The sequence below is a fragment of the Danio rerio genome, chromosome 1 (assembly GCF_049306965.1).
Source record: "Danio rerio strain Tuebingen ecotype United States chromosome 1, GRCz12tu, whole genome shotgun sequence".
NCBI lineage: Eukaryota > Metazoa > Chordata > Actinopteri > Cypriniformes > Danionidae > Danio > Danio rerio.
The window spans coordinates 54,277,984-54,285,502 of NC_133176.1; positions in this window are offsets into that span (position 1 = coordinate 54,277,984).

Sequence of the window (7,519 nt, forward strand, 5' to 3'; positions counted from 1 at the left end):
CATGCAGGAGAGCTGTAAAGTTGTGCAGTTGTGTGTAAGTTCAGGACTGGAGTGTCGTCGGGTCACAGCACAAACAGCTCACGTAGAGCTCGCGGAGCAGCTTTTGGCGCTCATGCAGAGGTGGAGATAAACCCACCAATCGCAGGTCTGATCACGGGCGCAGAGTTCAAGTGTGTGTCAAGGAGAGACTGCCCACAGTTCTGCACCACAACACTGACACACACTGCAATAACGCACATGGAGGATCTTCAGAGATCAATGCGTTGACCTGTTCTGTTGAACTACATCCTCTGTTACAGTGCATTGCAAACTCTTTTGCAATAATTGTCATATAAAATCACTTTTATATGACATGCTTTTTTTTAAATTTCAAAAAATTATTCACCATCATGCCTTTCCAAACCCATGTATTTAACTAAAACATAAAAGCAAGTGTGTTGAAAGAACTTATTCAGTTAAAATACTTGGGTTAAAAATACCCCTACATGTAACCCAACTATAGGTTATTATAGCACCTTCACAACTATGCATTAGGTTGTAAAATGTAACCCAATGCATTGATTTATATTGAATAAATGTTTGAATGTTTGAATAAATTATGTTGAATCAATGTTGTGACTGTTACTAGTACTACTGTACATTTGATAATTATGGCTGTGTAAATAAACAACAAAAAGCTTATTCCATTAAACTTTAAGCTCCAGACACTTCATAGATATATACATTAGATGTCGCCTACCCTGTTGTTGTCTTTTAGAAGGAATGCGTCAATAGAGGCACCATTTTAGTAAAGGGTAGCGCTCCTTCCCTAGTAGCAAAGAATTCTGGCCCAGATTTGGCATAAAGCTGGCACAGCAGGCATTCATCCGGCACTGGCATACAGCATGTGGGCCAAACATGGCCCGGGTTTGGCAGAGGTGGCACCGTTTTTAAGGCGGCACACAAGATTTGGGCCAGATGAAAAACGTAGTATTTGGCCCAGATTTAAACATTTGATAAGTGGGCCATGTGAGTTTGGCCAGTCTTGACACACATTTAAAATACACTAAAATCATTTTTGAGTAAAGAAAAAAAATTCTACCAATCAGGTCACTTTGAGAAAAAGCGTGCCCATAGTGTGCCTAAAGCGCATCACTCCATGGGTTTATCAATTTCATTGTAATCGTGACACACCAACCTATCTGGCCCAGTTCAGGCCCAGTTATGAGTTATTAACTTGGCTGAGACTTGGCCCAGATATGGTCTGTGTTTGGCCCTTGTCTGGAAGCCAGATTTGGTCCAGTCATGTACCGTAATTCACTGCGGCATGTGGGCCAAGCAAAACCTGATTGTGTGGGCCAGAGCTGGGCCAGAGAAATTTTGCTATGAAATGAAATGAATGCAGGACCAAGCTGCAGTGGAGGACTGTGGCCATCCAGAGCCAGAGAATTACACATATACACATATGATCGGGAGTTTTCCTGGAGGTCAGTATGCAATTTTCTTTTCTTTTTATTATGAAAATTATAATTTTACATCACTTTTCTACATTGATGAATAAGTATTCACTATAAGTAATCAATCATTCATTTGTGAATGAATCTCCATTATGAGTGACTTGTTCAATAACACAAGTTTCTGGCACCGCAGCATCTTGTTGTCATATTTCTTTTGCATTGTTTGCTGATTTTATTCAACAAAACTAGCATAAGCTAACATATTTAGTGTGAGTTGGTGCTGCTTTGCCTTATGATGAATGCAGTAAGTGACAGTATTATCATCATTAACGTTACCTGTTTACCACAAAAGTTCAGAACATACAAAAACGTAAAAAACTAAATCTTACCTATTAAATGTTCTGCCTTTGTGCTTTGTTTTCATTGTTTGCTCGTTACTACACCCGTAGACAGCGCTACAGTCCAGCATCTTCACGTAGAACGCTGTCTTGAATAGTGCTGTTGAATGACACGAGCACTGTACAAATATGGCGGCGCTATTGACGCATGCTCAGGGTCCCTATGTGATATTTTGTGTATATATCTATGCAGACACAAGCATTTTTATCAGTTTAATCGGCTATGAAAGTGTGCGTTTTTATCATCAATATTTAAGCGTGCTGGTGAAATAGATTTTTAAAAAACGACACAGAGGTAATTTGATTAAAAATTAAACATATATATATATATATATATATATATATATATATATATATATATATATATATATATATATATATATATAAAACCCATTTATATATACAACATTATTGCGTTAGAGCTTAAACAAACTTTACAATACAAAAACAACATTATTATATAACAACATATTAATGCGGCTGTTCTGTGTCAGTTAAATCAGTTGACTGTTGAAACTAAACCTTTTTAACTGGTTGAGTTATTATATAAATAACCCAATAAAGGTTGAAATAACCCAAAACAGCACCAAATATTTAACCCAACTTTTCATGCTATTCAATAAATAAACTAATAAAGGTTAAAAATAACCCAAAAAAGCACCCAATATTTTAACACAACCATTGGGTTAAATAAATAGCGAACTGTTTTTTTTGTGTATTTGAGTAAACATTCATTAAGTTTCCTTCACTTAGTCCCTTTATTCACTGGGGTTGCCACAGCTAAATGAACGCCAATTCATCCAGCATACGTTTTATGCAGCGGATGCCCTTCCAGCTGCAACCCAGTGCTGGGAAATACCCACACACTCATTCACACACATACACTACAGACAATTTATCTCATTCAATTCATGTCTTTGGACTTGTGGGGGAAACCGGGGCACCCGGAGGAAACCCACGCCAACACGAGGAGAACATGCAAGCTCCACACAGAAATGCAAACTGACCCAGCTGGGACTCGAACCAGCAACCTTCTTGCTGTGATAGTGCTATCCACTGAGCAACCTCTATAAATAAAATAATAAATTATTATGATATAACAAATATGACAAAAAAGCAATGCAATGGCGCAGTAGCTAGTGCCTCACAGCAAGAAGGTCGCTGGTTCGAGCCTCGGCTGGGTCAGTTGGCGTTTATGTATGGAGTTTGCATGTTTTCCCTGCATTCGCGTGGGTTTCCCCCACAGCCCAAAGACATGCGGTACAAGTGAATTGGGTAGGCTAAATTGTCCGTAGTGTGTTTCCCAAAAACGTTGCGTAAAAACGTGTGGTATAAGTTGGTGGTTCATTCCGCTGTGTCGATACCAGACTAAAAAAGGGACTAAGCTGAAAAGAAAATGTCTATAGAAATGACAATAGCAAGCCTAAAATATTCTTTAAAAATTACTAAATATTAATAATTATTTTTAAGATGTTGAATAATGATTATTATTATTATAGCTATTAGTTAAGTGAAACCGCTTTTGCCAGTGCAGAGTAGTTCGGGCAGCATATATGCAAAGATGGCCAATTTTTAAAATATGCATATAAAACTACATTCCCATCATGCCTCAGTGCTCTAATCTACTACTGACAGCCGCTGTCAGTGCAGCTGTAATTACAGAGAGAGACAGGAACAAGTCACTCACATCCATTATTGAAAAAGCCTCTTCTGGCCGTTTCCCTCAGACTGACAGAAGCGGAGAAACAAGAATGAGTGAAATCTTTCTCCATTTCTCCAGGCTGCCGATCACTGCAGGCCAAAGTTTAGTTACATACTGTGCAGACAAAACGACACTCTCTTTCCCTTTTGAGCTATTTTATTTTTACATTAAATATGTTATTATACCAACCTGATCTGATGAGAAAACAACTGTTTTATGTTTTGACAGATTAGTGGTTAATTCGTACGAGTTCCGTCATACGAAAATGACAACATAGGCTCATTCTGAAAATGCAGCCCTATATATATTTCTGGAGATCGCGAATTAAGTAGCCCGAGGTACGTATGGCTGCATTTTATCTTTAAAACAAACACTAGGGGGTGGTATTAGGCCGTTCCTTTACACACTTAGCTGACTGCTTACCTGCGTGTGGACGGCTTTTCCCAGTGGCATGCCGCATACGCCAGTGGATTTGAGGTGCAGAGCGGAGTTGACTGTAAGGACAGGGTTCAAGTCCGGCGAAGAAAGGTTACTTGTAAATCATCAATGAGGTCAAAGAACCAGACAAAAACAAAAGACCAAAATTAAAATAAACAAGTAAATAACATGGTGAGAATGAGGTAAGATCTGAAAATGTGATAAAAATCAGGCTAGAGGGCTTTTCTTTTTCTGGATTGCTTTTGAAAGCACGGTTGGTTGGGTTTAGGGAAGTGGGTGGGCGCTGGTCAATCGGTGCTTTTTAAAACACAATAGGCAAATTACCGGTTTGTAAACATTCAGGATGCGCACGCAGCGAGGTTGCAGAAAAAAACCGGGAGCGCTAGAGTTTACAGCGAGGGAATGACATCCAATGCGATAGAGTTTGTTGTATAAGAGATAAGTTATATTGATTACATATTATACACATTATTTACATGATGCGTTTAGCGTATTATAACACCCAATGATAAGCACAGTGATTCAGCAAAATTAACGTTAAAGTGAGCGTTCGGCGTTCGGCTGATAGGTCCATTTGCGATAGCACCCTCCCGATGGATATTGGATAAGATGAATTGGCCAAGCATGCAGCCCCAAATATACAATCTCATTGAAACTCCAAGTGATTTTACAAGAGAGAAGTTAAAGGCGTACAAGTGTTTGGATGCCAACAATATTGTTCTGTGTGGTCATCAAGAAATAATGATCCATGATTACCAGATTCAAATCTATGTAGTGCTAAAAATGGAGGTTCTGCCTAGCCAAGGACAAGGAAAGAAGACAGAACTACAAGGCCTGGGTCATCATCAACAAGCAGAACAACTAAATTCTGACAGCAAACTGCACCTGTACGGCAGGGTATATGTGAACTTACACTTGTATGTTTCATTCTAAGAATTCAGTGTCTGCAGATTAATTCACCATGTTTAAATGTTTTTGCTGAAATCATTGCTGCAATCAAAAACTAGTGAGGTGTATGATTCAGCATAGCGTGAACTATCCTGATGTGAAATGAGAACTGCAGAGTCCAGCAATTTTTATTAGGTCCTCACTCCATTCAGCTTCCTTTTAGCCAAGACATCTGCGATTGGCATTAAGAGCAGTGTGATGTACGGTAAGACTTAAGTTTTCTATTTTTAGACTTTCGAATTTGGCATCCTACAACACAAGACAACATGTTTGCTATTGTAACCGGCCTTTTTTTGCAACCAGGAACCCATGTGACGTCATGTGTGACGAGGTTGGTAATTCCTCTATTGGTTGGGTTTAGGGACGGGGATCGTTGGAGAAACGGCCATTTGGTCAATCAGTCGACAGAGTCTCTAGTGGATTTGTGTGATAACAGCAGGCGCAAATGGCACTTGCGAGAGAAATTTGAGATCTCAAAAAGCATACACAGCGCCCTCAGGCGAATTCGTGAAAACAAAAATTGCAAAACAGCTCCTGGGACGTATATTACGCTCTTCAAAAATGTATATAGGGGTATGTCAGAATAAGCCTGGGTTGAAAATGTATGATTTTAAAAAGGAGGCATGGCACCAAACCCCACCGCTAAACCCAAGCGTCATTGGGGGATTAGCAAATCGTACTAAACTGTATAAATGAGATTGTACGAATTCATAGGAATTAGCCACTAAATCAAAAAGTCACGAATTGCCGTGAGATAGGGTGGTGCGGTGGCACAGTCGGTAGCATGATCGTCTCACATTAATGTGGTTGCTGGTTCAAGCTCCGGCTGAGTCAGTTGGCATATCTGTATAGAGTTTGCATGTTCTCCCCGTGTTGGCGTGGGTTTCCTCTGAGTGCTCTGGTTTCCCCCATAGTCCAAAGACATGTGCTATAAGTGAACTGAATAAGCTAAATTGGCCGTAGTGTATGTGTGTGAACATGCCAACTGCACATAGAAATGCCAACTGACCCAGCCGGGACTCAAACCAGCAACCTTCTTCCTGTGAGGCAACAGTGCTAACCACTGAGCCACTGTGTTGCCCCTCACCTAAAATTAGCTTTAGCAAAATAAATTCGCACAGACTTTATTTAAATGCATTTAAATGTTCACACAGTCTTAGATGAGTGTATTGGTTAGATAGAGTAGATCTCAAGATAAACAGCAATATCAATGCCTCTCCTATAGTAGTTAAACCTAATTCTAGTAACAGCAATACGAATTGTAATGAGAGCGAAAAACTGACAAAACTCTCTCGCTCGTCTGACAGGTGTTAATAAAGAGCTGTGTGAAGCAGTAAAGTGGGCCAGTGTGTTTGGAGGTCAGGTTATGACTTGTGTTAAAAAGGCTCTGGGCGGTTTAATCAAGCGGAAGAAGTGCTGAGTGAGGAATGCGGTCTCATACAGACAGGCTCATTCAGATCTGTCCTCATGCATGCTTCAGATACTCAGAGAAGCTTGTTTGGCTGTGAAATGGTGGTGTTTTAAATGCAAGTGTTGAAAGCAGGCCTAAGAATGTCTTAGTGTTAGTACTACTGTACAACGCAAGTGGCGGATCACATTGATGATTGAGTGGTTTGACTGTCACCAGATGCAGTTTGAGTTTTTGTCATGCTCTACTGCCCCCCTCTGGTGGATGTTAGAAGCACAGCTGAATTTCACCTGTGCCTTTAGGAAAGGTACTTTGCCTCCATCGTGTGGCAAATTATTGAACAAATCGATGGTTAAAATGCATTGGTTATAGTCAATTGAAGGCAAAACAAAGAGAGTAATGAGAAATATATATAGGTGAAGACCGAATTTTTAGTCTTCCTGTTAAATTTTAATTCTGTTTCAAATATTGCTCATGCTGAGTTTTTTTTCAACACACATGTAAACAATAGTTTTAGACTAACTTCTTATAACTCATTTTATTTGTCTTTGCTATGCTGACAGTACATATTATTTTTACTGGGTATTTTTAAGTTCCTTTTATGGGCTTAACTAATTATGTTAGCTAGGCAAGTTAGGTTAATTGGGCAAGTTATTAAACAAGGTTTATTCTGTAGCGAATTGAAACAAATTCTAAAAGGGGCTAACAATATAAAATCTTTGTTATGTTTTATGTCAAACCAAAGTAAAATAAGTGACTATTTGATCCCGGACGAGCCCCTGTATTTTTTCAAAAATAGAGATCAAAATAGAGTATACAACCTATAATTTACTCAATTGCAAGGTCAGTGTTTAGCTGTGATTTATGCTTTGCATTCTTACAATGTTGCTAACTCATTCAAGACATCTCACGAACACATCAATGGTTAAAATGCTTTGGTAATTGCCAATTGAATGCAAGCCAAAGAGAGTATTGAACTGATTATTTTACAGCGTTTTAAAAAATATATATAGGTGAAGACCAAATTATTAGTCGTCTTGTTAAATTTTTATTATGTTTAAAATATAGCCCAGGCTGTTAACAGAGATTTTTTTTTAACACAGGTCTAAACATAATAGTTTTAGACTAAATTCTAATAACTCATTTTATTTGTCTTTGCTATGCTGACAGTACATATTATTTGTACTGG